This window comes from Dipteris shenzhenensis, chromosome 7, assembly GCF_047967505.1.
Source record: "Dipteris shenzhenensis isolate YYH24624 ecotype China chromosome 7, Dip_SZ_1.0, whole genome shotgun sequence".
In the NCBI taxonomy this organism is placed as follows: Eukaryota; Viridiplantae; Streptophyta; class Polypodiopsida; order Gleicheniales; family Dipteridaceae; genus Dipteris; species Dipteris shenzhenensis.
In genome coordinates, this window is record NC_141602.1 from 34337797 (window position 1) to 34352185 (window position 14389).

A 14389-nucleotide genomic window follows, 5' to 3' on the forward strand; every position below is an offset into this window, starting at 1 on the left:
GTTCTTCCCACCCGTGTCGGCAACTGTGGTTCCCTTTGCACTGGCCATGGTATCATCATAAATACGCACGTAATTCATGGCCTCTTGCAACGTGGTACACTTGTTGCTCTTGATCTGTAACTTGTAGAAGTCAGGCAAACCATCCACAAACAAACCTAACAAGGTCACTGGATCCATCTTTGTAGCTCTGGTCTGCAAATCCCGAAACCTCTGAAGATAAACCTCAAAAGTCAAATTCAGCTTGGACATATCGAGGGCTTTGAGCTTGCCTACGATATCGTAATCTTCCTCCTCCTTCAGAAACTCTTTCCTGAAGACCCCTTCGAATTCTATCCATGTTGCAGGCTTGGGTTGGAGTTCCTTCCACCACAATAAAGCCTTTCCTGACATAAACCCGGCTGCAAGCTGTATTTTCTTGTCATCTGGATAAGGGTGAAACTGAAAGTGTACTTGCCACTTGTGCAACCAAGTGTCAACAACCTCCTTGGTACGAGACTTTTGATCTCCGAGAAAAGGATCTGGAGTGATGTTCTGGACCTAACACTGAAGCCATGGCATCCACATGCGTGAGCGCCTGAACAGTGCTAGTCAAAAGTGTGAGTGTAGTCTGAATCCCTTGGAGTAGTTGTGTCAATCCCATTTGATTTGTGTTAACCTGCTCAAACTTTCCATCAAGAGCAGTGGTGAATTCATTGAAGGCTTTTTTCGTAATCAGATCATCGTAGAGACCCTAGTCATCCTCCACATGGTAGTTGATATCCTGGTCTCCCATCACAAGCTCAGGGTCTACAGAATCAGCCATATCTGAAAACCTGATCTGATGAAGGGAGTGAACTTAGAGAAGTGACAGGTGGGATCGGAGCTTGAAGGAGAGTGGAGCAGAGGACAAAACTGTCCCGAGAGGAGGTGACGAAAGAGAAGAGAGGCTGGCCGATAAAAGAGGTACAAAGCTGACGATCAGCTTGAGTTAGTGAACCTTGAGACTCCCGCTGCTCGCTGTGCCGTACGGAAGTCTGCTGCAAGCCGTACCTAGGTGACGAAATCCGCCAGGGGTGTGGAGGGGTCTTCTCGTGCGCACTAGCATAAGCTGAGGCAGAACTATGGTCTCGCCAGGCTATAAAGTAGAAGGTACAGCTTTTAGAAAGCTATGCTTTCTAAAAAAGCCCACCCTCCCAAACTTGGAGGGTTGATGCTTTTTTTTAGCATGCCCACCCTCCCAAACTTGGAGGGTTGGTGCTTTTTTTAGCATCCAGCCTCCCCGAACAGCAGCCTGGCCGCAATCCTGCTCCAGCCTATGGCGCACCCCTCTACACTCTCCTACATGCGTCACCTAATCACTGCACAGCCCTGACCATACACGGGAGATCCCCTGGGGTTCCCCTCAACCCTTCGCTTGCCTAGCAGCCCCTCTCACGCCTCTCCTACAATCCTCTGCACTCTCTCCTAGCTACACCTCACACTCTCTCTCACCTAACCCCACTTAGCAGCCTCGAATTCACCCTCTCTCTCTTCTTCCTTCCTTCTTTCCCTAAATCTTAACCACTTCCCAAAACCCGATGAACCAAACAAGCACTTGCAGGGTTTGAGCACGAATTTCGAAATTAGGGCATACCTGGAGAAAAAATTGTCCAAAATTCTCCCAACAGAAGTTCCTACCTCAGGAGTTGGCTCTGATACCAACTGACACATCCCCAGCACTCTTGAAACCTCTAATCTGCAAGCAAACACAAGAACACACCAACGTGAGGAAACTGAGCAGGCTGCTCACCACCCAACCATGACATCTACGGGATGTGATCCCGAATCAGGAGATGTCCCCTCTGAGCCACGAGCTGAGCTACTGGCACGAACTCCCAACCAGATCCTAACCAGCCTGGTGTCCCATACCACCAGGTGGCGCTGTGAAGCCTGGGATCTGCTGCTAGGCCTTGGGCTACGCTATGATGCAGGCGCGCATCCGCGACTCAATCCAGGATCAGACCTAGCACCTGGGAACGAAACTTGCTCCCATCGGCCCCCTGAGAACTGAACCTCTGGGGCCCTTATATAGACTCGGGCCCCAAGCGCCAAAAATAGCGAAGACCTCTAACTGGTTCGTACCCTTACCACTCAACCCGAGAATCAAGCCTGCCTAGCTCTAAGCCTCCCCAGACTACCTGAGCTAGTCTTGTGTACCCAGTACACGTCGGATACCAATCCGTGCACATGACAATGTTGTATGAGGAGCTGTCACCACCAACGCACTGCACACGATCACAGGCTCAGCCATCTGAAGATGGTGCTAGCACTTCAGCTGCACCCGCCGATCCTGATGCTGATGATTCTTCTTCAGATAGTGACACCCATGCCTCAAGCTCATCTGAGGAGGCAAGGGATGACGATGATCATGAGTCGATGGATGATGCAGATGATTCTAGTGTTGTACCTTCACTAGAACACTGCTAGCCTACTCCTAGTCGGGACACTTCAGATGCATCATGCATCCTAGACTATGTTATTTCTTTTTCTATGATACAGACTACAATACTGAGTATACTTTGGTGGCAGTTGGCTGCTTTTTTTTTAATCATCTATGGATGCTTTCAAGTTTCAAGTTTCAACTTGTGTACTTCAAACTTCTAAATTTCAGATTGTTGTAACTTGTTATGACACATGTTGACCGTTGAAGCATCATTCATGAATAATATACCTTTGTAAGACTAGAATAAGTCCAATCATACAAATTATAGATGATAGATCAATCATCATAGAAATTTAGAATCATAGAAGCATGCATGATGCTTCAAGGATCAAGAGTCATGACTCATGACTGACTTAATGTTAAATAGCATGATATGTCACTTTGCACTATATTGATAATTGTATTATGTATAAAAAAATAAATTTTTATACATGAATTGTACGATATTGTCGTTTCTTCTAGGGACAGTCAAGCACAAGCTACGTAAGTCAGTCTCTCAGCCTTAGGTCAGGTTAGACAGATCAGTCCTTGTTCACCAGTACCCACTAGAGAACAGTAGGGTAGTGTTTCCGTCTTAGTATTAGAGATAGGTTAAGGTCCAGCCTAGGATAGGAGCCCTTTTGGGCCCCCTCAAGGCTGGAGTGGCAGGGGAAGAGCTGCCTTTATAGGCTACCTTGCACCCCTCCCTAGGCCACCTTTTATGGGCCTAGGGCTGCCTTTATGGGGCCAAGGGACCAGCCAACCAGCCCCAAAACAGCCGACTAAAAAGTCAGCTATTTGGGACAGGTTGGCTCAGCCCTTGAGCCCTATAAAGACCCCATTTCTCATCCAGCTCCCCAGCCTTCAGCACTCCAAACAGCTCCCCTCCAGCCTCTTGTGTGAGCCCTGAACACCTCCGAAGTTGGCCCTAATCAGCCTCAGCCTTTGGCCTTCAGTTCAGCCTGTTCAGAAGGTGTATACACAGCACCACAGTTGAGGATTCGGACCAGCAATGGAGTAAGGTTAGGGTACTGTTTCAGCAGCTTTTTACAGCTTTCTTTACAGTTTTGCACAGCTCATTTCTCAGCTCTATATTTCAGTCATCTCTCAGCTTGCTTTAGAATTCATTACTCCTAGCTTTAACTCTCACTCACGCAGTAACCCTGCATCCCAGTGGACAGCACAAGCCTCTTCCTTGCCTTGCAGAAGTGTCAATGTGGACAGCATCAAGGTCTCAGTGTTGGTCGGAGTTGCCTCTCGGGACTTTGGGTCTGCAATACGTGTGCACAGTGTACTCTTCAGAAGTGCGTTTCTGCGCTCTCTCCAAGAGTGTTATTTGTATTTGTCAGTTCTCCAAGTATAAAGCAAATTCTCCCCTGATTGGGGGAGGGAGTCCTCAATGGGTACAAGGACCCAATCGATTGTTGACTCTATTCTCTCTCTACCCTTATATCCTTTCTCTCTATATGGTGCATAGCACTAATTCCTCCCTAAAGGTTTAAAGAAGGTTGCTATGATTACACAATCAGATTACCGTTGTATGTTACAATCACTTCTTTCCTTGAATGAGCTGTAATCTCTTTAAACGACTCGAAGATAGTCTATCGATTGCAATGTACATGTTTCATTCCATTTGTTCCTAGGTTTGCATGATAGAACTCCTTGTTTACATAGTTTAGATTTGAATTATCAAAGTGCAAAATAGCTTTAATAAATTTTATGCTTTTGATTGTTTATCTTGTTTAGAATTAGATTATTTAGATCCCCTTTGTTACATAGTCTTACCTAGGAATTTTTTGGCCCGGGTTTTGCTTGACCTTTAGCTCGAGGATGGTCCATGCAAGGATCTACAACGGGAGAGTGATGCTGGAAAAAGCCTCAAGGCCAACAAGAGGGCAGTAATAGACAACTAATGCTTTCACAGTAGAGTATTCTGCGAATAACTCAAACACAAATTGGGAGCTAGAGTGCTCTGCTTAAGAACAAGGACACAAATTGGCCCCAAACCCTTGGCGCCTCTTTTGGTATCTCTTAATTAATTGGAGAAACCAGCAAACAAGATACATAGTGAGTTCAATCTCACTTGTATTCAATGCATTTCCCACTCTCAGTAGGCATCGGTATCCCAAGCAATAACCCTGTTGTGTTATGCTCTCACACACCAATGGCAATAGGCATCCATCTCTGTTCAAACACATGCATAAGACTTGGAGTTGTTGATAGTGGCCAGGTGGTGAAATCACGTCAAAAAGGGCATTTGGAGATTTAGGGGGAAAAGCAGGTTTTAGATTCATAAAAGCCACTTCCGTTTCACCGCACTCGTTTCCTGGCCAAAAACGTTTGTTTCTGGCAACTATGCATGGTACCTTGGCTGTCCAGCAGGCTCACCCTTGGACAGCCATGAAGGCTCATGCATCCTGCACCCTTTTGTTGGGTGAGATTAGACAAGGTCTCAACTCACCCAAACTCTTGCTTTTCCCTTTTGACGTCCCAAACCCACCTCCACTCAAAACTCTTTCTTTGAAAGAAATACAATTGAGAGTTGATATAAGTTGGTATGTGACTGAGCTCTAACTTGAGAAGCTTGGCTGGTTACAGTCTGGTTACATAACCAGACTGGTCAAGTTAGATCAAGCTAACTGGACCAAGGTTGAACTGAGTACTGGTTCCCCTAACCAGAGTCAACTAACCAAGGTTAACCAACTATGATCATGTTACCCAACCCAACGTGGGTTAACTATAGGTCTTCCACCTGACTGCCATGTGTACTGCCACGTGAGCTCAAAGCAGACCTACGCCACGTCATCTGTGTGCCACGTGTCTGCTATGTCACTACTGACCTAGCTAAACACCATGTCGGCCGATGACTTACACGTCATCTTTGTGCACATTTCATGAACAGGGAAGATTGCCAACCAATCTACGCCCGCGTGAAGACTTCTCCCTTTGCGTGAAAACATCGGCGGAGCAGAGCGGTGACTCCTGATTTCAATCCAGCACGCCAATTTATAAACTGAAGGTCTCATAAAAAATTGTTCTGCCACTCCTTTGCTCCTACACGCGATGCATTATACTTTGCAATTTCGCCCCATTCATTAGTATCGCTCAAGCTTGTCTTGGATTGTCATCAAACACCTCCATTCGTATCTTAGGCAGGCAAGACAAGGCAAGCAATCGATCTCCTTTGAGCGCCCCATGGCCTGTGTGGGATTAGGCTTATGCAACGATTCGTAAGTCCAGAGTAATCATAGGCGGAGAGCGGCTTTTGGCGTCCACGTACTTACGATTGACAGCGTAGTATAACTCCAATGCAGGAAGCGTGCTTTTTAAGCCACTACTTTCTTCACATAGAAACACAAAGCCCAAGTCAATGGAGCCTCTCAACTCTTCCAAGTTCTCGTTTGTCGATCTCCTGCATACGATATCAGCGTCCCTCCTATGAAAACTTCCACGCAACTAGTACTTGATCGTCACAGCTTCAGAAGGTTGTGAAGCCATGCTCTGAGACCAATTGAAACCAAATCTGAGCTCTTCTTCAATCTCTACGCTATCACTCCTACACAGATTATCTCTCTCCCTCTCTCACACAACACACTAGGGCCCAGGACAAATCGTCGGGCTGGACTCCCCCAAAAGATTTTATTACTTGAGAAATTCCGTGCATTGCACAGAGGAGTGAAGCGATTTTAATAAAATGGTGTATGAACCGCCTGTAAAACAAGCATAAGCCTAAAAAGCTTTGTATTTCATGCAAATTTTTCAGCTATGGCCAGTTGCGAATTGCTTCAATCTTAGTGGGATCCATTCACACTCCATCCTTGAAGTGAATCTCAGGCATAAAGAATTCACTCTTCTTTGCATTTATAGTCAGTCTATGTTTGCTGAGTTCTGCAAATACAGTTGCCAAATGCTTTTTGTGCTCTGCCTTATCTTTTGAGTACACAATCATCTCATCAAAGAAAGTGCCCACAAAAGATCTGTGCTCCCGGAAGATTCTGTCCATCATCCGGTTCAAATGGCATCACCAAGAACTGATACAACCTAAAGCTGGTCCTAAAAGCTGTCTTCGACACTTCCTCAAGACGAATGCGTATGTGATGATACCCACTCTTTAGATCTATGTGGCTGAAAATAGCGGATCCCTCCAATCTATCCAAGATCTATTTCTAATCAATGCACATTCTCCATGAACCATCATTTCAATGAACTACTGCCTGGCACTAGTGACTATATCAATCCCGTGATCCTCAGGTGTCTCACGTGGAGGTTCCCCTAGCGACGAGTCAGGAACTGATTTATTAGAGTATATCCGCTCTTTATCCAGCTAGAGATTACAAAATTGTGGATCGTCAGACTTAGTATCCATTGCAAAAACTAAACACGCAGAAATATGATGTTTCATTACTGAGCATATAGCTGAAGAGGATACAATAGGGACCGACTCTCCCTTAAGTTCGACATCAAGTACATGTGTCTTCCCTCTATGCTCCAAAGTAATTTTTCAATTATATGTACCCACCAAAGCATGAACTCTGTGACACCACGGCATACCCAGCAAAACATCACAGCCCTCAAGAGGCATAATATAAAATTCATCACTGTCCACAAAGCTCTGAATGTGCAAGCGGAGCTTTCCAATGATAGGGGTGACCAACGTGCTAAATAGCCTACCTCGTTCGCAGGCCCCAACTCCTCCCCACCGATTCCAAGTACAAAGTACACAATAAGCGAACTCATGCAAGCCTCAGTGGGCTGAACCAAAGGGTACGCTAGGACCCTTGCTGAGTACAAATCTATGCTAACAAAATCATAATCATAGAAAAAGTCAACTACAACTGCATAGTGGGCCAAATCAATCAATCTATCTAGGTGTTGGGACGAAACCGAAGCCTGGCATAGTGCTGGCTCTCTAGTGGGCTGCGAAGATGTCTCGTATCTGTCTGTCGAGCTGTCTCGCGCTGCAGTGCGGGACGTGGTCTCCTCACTGTCTGGACTCTCTGGGCTATGTCTAGAGTGACTCCTCGTCTCTGTCGGTCTCCCCTAAGGAAAGCTGTAATAGGTCGGACCTCAATAGAGTGTACTCTGGAAGCTCTCTATCGCGCATGTGGTCTCTGCGCCCCTCTCTCGGTGGTACTCTATCAACTAGCCGATCATCCAAACTACTCTTATATCGGCTAGCTCCTCCTCATCCACTCCATTGTATCCGGGGGCTGACTCAAATGTATAGAAGTCTGTGATGTGTCGCTATGCCCGATCACCCTCTATGTTCCGTAGTGGTCTAATCATCCCTTGCTGCTCTCAGATCTGTCGCAGAAGCGTCTCCCTGTGTCGGATTCCGTACAGTCGTACAAACGTCCGTACAGTCCGTACGAAAATTTTCAAAAAGTTCAGAAATGACTTCTGGCACTTCCTAGAAGTGTGTACTAGCCTTGGAACAATCAAAACAGAGTTAAAACGGCTGAAAACAGACAGCAAACTATCTAGGTTGCTGCTGAAAAAGTATAAATAGGTAGAAATAGCCCATACTAGAATATACATCATCTGTAAGATACAACCTGCAATGATAATATGGGCTAGGAGAGCTCGAGAGTCCATCCATACATCAATGCATCCTCTATGTCGAGTGTCGCGAACACCCATCATGGAGACCTCACGGCAGAAATATTGTCAACAAGCAACAGCTCGGGTGAGACGCTACCAAGCGATATCCAGATATATGAGCAGTCTGAATCAAGAAAGGGGAGGTGCTACCCTCCTCTTGAGCACCAGGCAATGCTCCAGATCTCTGCTCTGCTGAACTTGTAGGAGCCTGTACCGTAGTTGGCACAAGCTGAAACGCGTCGAGGTAGAGCTACAAAATCTGAGGTGAGCCTGCCAGGTCACCCTCCTCCATCCACCTCGCAGCCAGGGCAGGATAATTCCTGAACTCCACCAGGTAGCGACGGGAAACTCTACCTTTCACTTTTCTTTCCATATGTGCCAAAATCTGTTCCCGAACCAAGATTTCATCCAACTCTTCCACCTCGGGCTGATCCTCATGCAGCAGGTCAACAGGCACATCACCCTAGAAAGGCTTCAATAAACTCACATGAAAGGCATTGTGTACGGTCCAAGTGGCAGGTAGCTTCAGCCTGTAAGCTACATCATTAATGCGTTCAAAAATCTAAAAAGGACCATAATACCACATCTTCAGCTTTGTGTACACTTTCGTCTTGCCGTTCATCTTCCTGAGTCGTGCTTTTTGAAAACGAAGCAGCACCCAATCACCCTCTTTCAAGAGCAACTCGCGGCGATGCTTATCGGCTGCCCGTTTGTGCTTCTCTTGGCTTTTCTGGAGGGCTGTTTTGACCTTCTGGTAAGCAACATCCAAACTTTCCACAAATCTGTCCGCTTCAAAAATCTTCTCTTTCGTATATGGGAGGTACCTTCCGTTCTCCTGCCACAATTTCAAAGGGGGCTTTCCCCGTGGATGAGTGTACAGTGTTGTTGTACAGTGTTGTTGTACGCGAACTCAACAAGTGGCAAAAATTGCTCCCATTTTGATTGCTGATCCAAAACATAGCATTTGAGAAGATCAAGGGCAATGGAATTGGCTTCTTTGGACTGCCCATCAGATTCAGGATGGAAAGAGGATGAGAAATTCAGCGTGGTACCCATATTCTCAAAGATACCTCTCCAAAAAAGACTTGTCATCCGCGGGTCTCTATCACTGACAATTGATTGAGGCATCCCGTGATGTTTAAACACATGAGACATAAAGATTCTCGCCATCTGGTCTGCTGTAATTTTCTTTTTGACGGGAATGAAGTGGGCCTGCTTGCTGAATCTGCAAATAATGGTCCATATCCCATCATGTCCAGATGGTGTACGAGGAAGATCAAAGATAAAATCCATGGCAATGCTCTGCCAAGGTCGATCGGGAATAGGTAGAGGCTGTAGCAATCCAGCCGGCTTCTGCCTGTCATATTTCACCTTTTGGCAGGTGATGCATGTCCTCACATATGCCTCGACATCTTTCCTCAATGATGGCCAAAAGAAATAGTGCTCCACAGCTTTGATGGTGGCATCAATGCCTCTGTGTCTTGCATAGGGTGGAGCATGACTCTCTGTCAACACTTTGGGCCTCAACTGTTTCGTGACACAATCTGCCATGCATCATCAGAAATCCATCTTTGAGAGTATAGTGCTCATGCCTCTGTCCATCAACCAACTGATCATAAATCCGGAAAAATCAGCATCATTGGCATATTGATCCTTCATGGCATCAAGCTCATCATGATATGCAATGGTCACTCCTGAAACTTGTGGCTTAACAGACACTGCATCTGGAGTGGGCTTGCATGACAGTGCATCTGCAACAACATTCTTCTTCCCAGGCACATGCACAATCTGAAAATGAAACATAGAAAGAAAATTTGCCCGCCTCATATGCTTCTCAGACAACTTTCTCTAAGTGAGAAAGTACCGCAGTGATTGATGATCGGTCTGAACATGAAAATTAGCACCCAAAAGATAATGCTTCTAGGTCGAAAGAGCATGTATGACAGCCAACATCTCTTTCTCATAGATGCCAAAATTCATTTCAGCATCCTGGAGCACTCTACTCTCGTATGCCACGACTCTTCCATCCTGCATAAGTACCCCTCCTACGATGTTCCCACATGCATCTGCTTGGACAACGAAGGGTTTGCGAAGATCTGGCAAAATAATCACAGGATGTGAGCAGAGTCGCTCCTTCAGTAGGTCAAAAGCTGCAATTTCTTTGGGACCCCATCTGAAAGTGGCCCCTTTCTTCTGTAAGGCATGTAAAGGAGATGCAATCTCTGCAAAATACCGAATGAACCTCCTGTAGTACGAGCACAAGCCCAGAAAGCTACGTACTTCATGGATGTTCTTCAGGTGTGGCCAATTCCTGATGGCCTCTACCTTGGCAAGGTCCATCCTAACTCCATCCTTGGAAACAATGTGCCCGAGAAAATGGATCTCGTGCATGAAGAATTCACTTTTCTTGGCATTGACAAGCAGCTTATGCTTCCGTAGGTCCTTGAGAACAATTGCCAGGTGCTTCCTATGTTCAGCCTCATCCTGAGAGAACACGATGATATCATCAAAGAAAGTGCCAACAAAGGTTTGGTGCTCTCTAAAAATCATGTCCATCATTCTGTTGAAGGTGGCAGGTGCATTAGTTAACCCAAATGGCATGACAAGAAACTCATACATACCAAATGTGGTACGAAATGCTGTTTTGTGAACATCCTCTGGCTGAATTCTGATCTGGTGATAACCACTCTTCAGATCAATGCGGCTGAACATTCCAGACCCCTGTAACCTATCCAAAATATCATCTATCCGAGGTATAGGGAATTCGTTCTTAATGGTAATCTTATTGAGGCTCTATAGTCAATGCACATCCGCCAGGATCCATCCTTCTTCTGGACCAAGAGCACGGGTGAGCAGTAAGGTGAAGAGCTGGGCTGAATCAGCCCCTTCTCCAGCAGGTCCTTGACCTGGTTCAAAATTTCCTCTTGCTGGGCTGCACTGACCCTGTAAGGAGGTCGGTTAGGAGGACTGCTACCAGGGATTATATCTATCGTGTGGTCTTCCGGCCTTTCAAAGGGCAACTCTTGTGGAAGTCAGTCAGAAAAACAGTCCCTAAACTGAAAAAGAAAATCTGTCTGCAGACTCTTCTTCTACTGACTTCTTTTCAGATGCAAACACTAAGTACGCTGAAAGATGCTTTTTCATTACGTTGCCAATGGCAGAAGCAGATACAACAGGGATGGATTCTCCCTTCAATTTAGCATCCTAAACGTGGGTCTTGCCACGGTGAGTGATTGTGATTGTTTTATTCTTTGTATCCAAAACAGCCCCAACACAAAAGTGCCAAGGTATCCCTAGCAACACATCACAACCATTCAACGGCATAATATAGAACTCTTCTGTGTCCACGTAGCTCTAAATATGCATCTGCAGCTTGCCTATCACCGGAGTAGCTGACTGGCTGAGTCCCGGACAAGCCATATCTGCATCACACAAAGGACCCATCTCTTCTGCCCTTATTCCTAACTTTCCAGCCAGCTTTGGAGAGATGAAATTGGGCTTGGCTCCCGGATCGAAAAACATCAGAGCTGTCTGGTCTCTTATCTTGCCCCATGCCCGGCATAACTCTGTAGCATATGTATTCTGAACAGCCCCAATCAAGTCTGGCAAAAGACCAGCAGTGAGCTTGGGCTTTTTATTCTTCTGATCAGTCCTCTTTTCCTCCTTGTGCTCACCCTGCTCAGAAGGAGGGAACTTCCGCTTCTTATGTGGGCATTCAAAAGCCCTGTGGCCTTCCTCCTTGCAAATATAACACTTGTTGGCATCATAGAGAATTTGCTTTTCCTCATCAGACATGCAGGACGGTACTCGCCTCTGTCCTCCAACAAACTTTGCCTTCATTCGTTGCGAAAACTTTTTGAACTTCTTAGGGGATTCCGTCTTGATGCCCTTTGACCTTGATGTCTCCTGTGAGCTTCCTTTGAACCCAAAAACTTTCCCTTGCATTAGTGCATAAGCTGTAGTGGCATTCTCAACCAACTAAGATATATTGGAAACCCTTGTCTTCGTGCAATAGTCCCCAATCTCCTTTGGCAAACCGCAGTAATATCTTTCAATTTGCTCGGACAGCGGTACATGTCTGTAAGAATTCACTGGCAGTAGGGCTTCCCAAAACTTCTTATTGTAGTCCTCCAAATTTCTGCAATTTGCAGCATCCAACCTATACCAGGCGGTCATGATATCCACCTCAAAAGTGGTAGTGAGCCATGCTGCTGAGAAGACCTACTTGAATTTGACCCAAGTGGTAGGTGCTCTGCCTTGCAAGAGGAGGTTGGTCCACCATTGGAGTGCATTGCCCTTCAAAAAGGTGGTTGCCTTTTGGACTTTGGAGGATTCTGTGAAGTGTCCACCTGAGTAGGCAGCATCAAACTGTTGCACGAATGTCAAAGCCTTCAATCTGTCCTGCATCCCATTGAAAGTCTCAAACTTGACAGTTGCCCCTCCCTCCTTGTAATCTTTCAATTTGCCTTTAGGGGTGAGATTGTCATAAACAGGGGCCTGTAAAAACAGTGGGGGCATCACTGCTCCCGCATTTTGAGCCATTCCAACCGTACCCATGGTGGAGTTTGGCATTCCAGGTCCCACTCCCTGCATCTGTGGCATATTCCAAGTATTGCCCATTGTCCCAGGCATTCCTGTCTGCATTCCAGGCTGCATCCCAATGTTTGAGTACATCATATTGGCATTTGCAAGGGGCATTCCACCCATCATAGGTTGCTGGAAATTCTGCATTCCCGGCTGCATGCTGCCCATAAAGCTACCTGGCATTCCAGGTGCCTCTGCGGATAGAGCCACGATCGCCTGAAAAACTGATCCCCTTCCAAAACATCCTGGATGCATCGTGGGCTGAGGAAGGGCTTGCTGTCCCTAATTGACTGAATGAAAGTTATTGGCATTACCCGCTACAGGGGTGATCGAGGGCATCTCTGACGGCTGTCCACCGAAAGAAACATGCCTAGGGGTCTTCTTATGCTTCTTATGTTTCTTCTGAGATGACTTTTTGCTTCCAGGGGTAGCAACCATAGGGGGAGGAGCTTGCATAATCTCCGTGATAGCATGTTGCAACTACAACAGGGCTCCCACTACACTTTGCATTCGTAGCTGAAAAAGTGCATTGGGATCAAGCTCCTCTACCTCATCTACCTCATCCTGTGGGTCCTCCGTGGCATGCTCAAGAGAGACTGGATGAGCCCCACTGTCCTACTGGTCATCACCCCCGCAAGTACTGTGCTCCTCTTCAAAGCTCTCTGATGCTTTGTCTTCGTCCTACCCCTCCTGCTCTGAAGTGGTCAATGACCTCTCACGGTGTGACATGCTTGCTAAGATTGATGGCTATAGCAACAATTGCACTGAAGGTGTCCTTTACCCAACACTACCAGGGCCCACCTCTGTAGGAAGATGGTGACGGTCCCGACAATGGAACCACTGAAACCGGCCTTCGATAAGCAAAAGGGCAGTGATCCTCTTCTACTCAGTCATAAACTTCATAAATAGCCACAATGCAAGCTTCAGTCACTTAAATCACTTAGCACAACTTAGAAACAAGCTTCAACAACAACAAAGGTGAGGCTAGAATGCCCCTGCTCAATGAAAACAGTACACAGTGCACCCACTGGCCCCAAATGCCTTGGCACCCCTCACGATATTTATTTATTGCTTCTAAATGGAAATGCTTTACAACAAGGGTTCAACCCTGCACTATTCCTCTCTGCAAATCCTCTACTTGTCTTCAAGGCATCTAATCCCAGTGCACCACTAGAATTCCCACTGGCAAGGCATACTCAGGCATTCACTTCTGATCTGACACAACTTAGAGGCATTCACGCATCCAAACCACTGGCAAACTGAGCTCAAGGCAGTCTCGAGGCTATCACATGCATCCACACTGTCCTTAGGCCTTCCACAGGATCACTCTTGCCTTTGGGTGCTTCCTAGAACCTGTTGGAGTCCTGAAAGGACTGCACACAACACGCATGCACTGCAAAAAGCTGCAAAGCAAGAAAGAACAAGGAAAAACCGAAACTAGAACCAACTCCCGCTGTCTGTGGCAGAGGGGCGAGCTCCTTCCTCGCACCTATCCTCTGTCCAGGCTCCCCGCAAGGTGCAGGTGTCTTCCAGCAATCAGGAGAAGAGAGAAATGAAGGTGCAGGTGTCTTCCAGCATCACTGCTCCCGCATTTTGAGCCATTCCAACCGTACCCATGGTGGAGTTTGGCATTCCAGGTCCCACTCCCTGCATCTGTGGCATATTCCAAGTATTGCCCATTGTCCCAGGCATTCCTGTCTGCATTCCAGGCTGCATCCCAATGTTTGAGTACATCATATTGGCATTTGCAAGGGGCATTCCACC

At 46.5% G+C, this 14389-nt stretch overlaps 1 protein-coding gene and 1 pseudogene across 1 annotated transcript in view; both read right to left on the reverse strand.

The window, feature by feature from the left end:
• The window catches only part of PP5.2 (protein phosphatase 5.2), a 108801-nt gene that overhangs the window by 68837 nt on the left and 25575 nt on the right, over positions 1-14389 (reverse strand). The window lies entirely within an intron of this gene.
• Positions 6765-12598, reverse strand: LOC147900264 (uncharacterized; annotated as a pseudogene).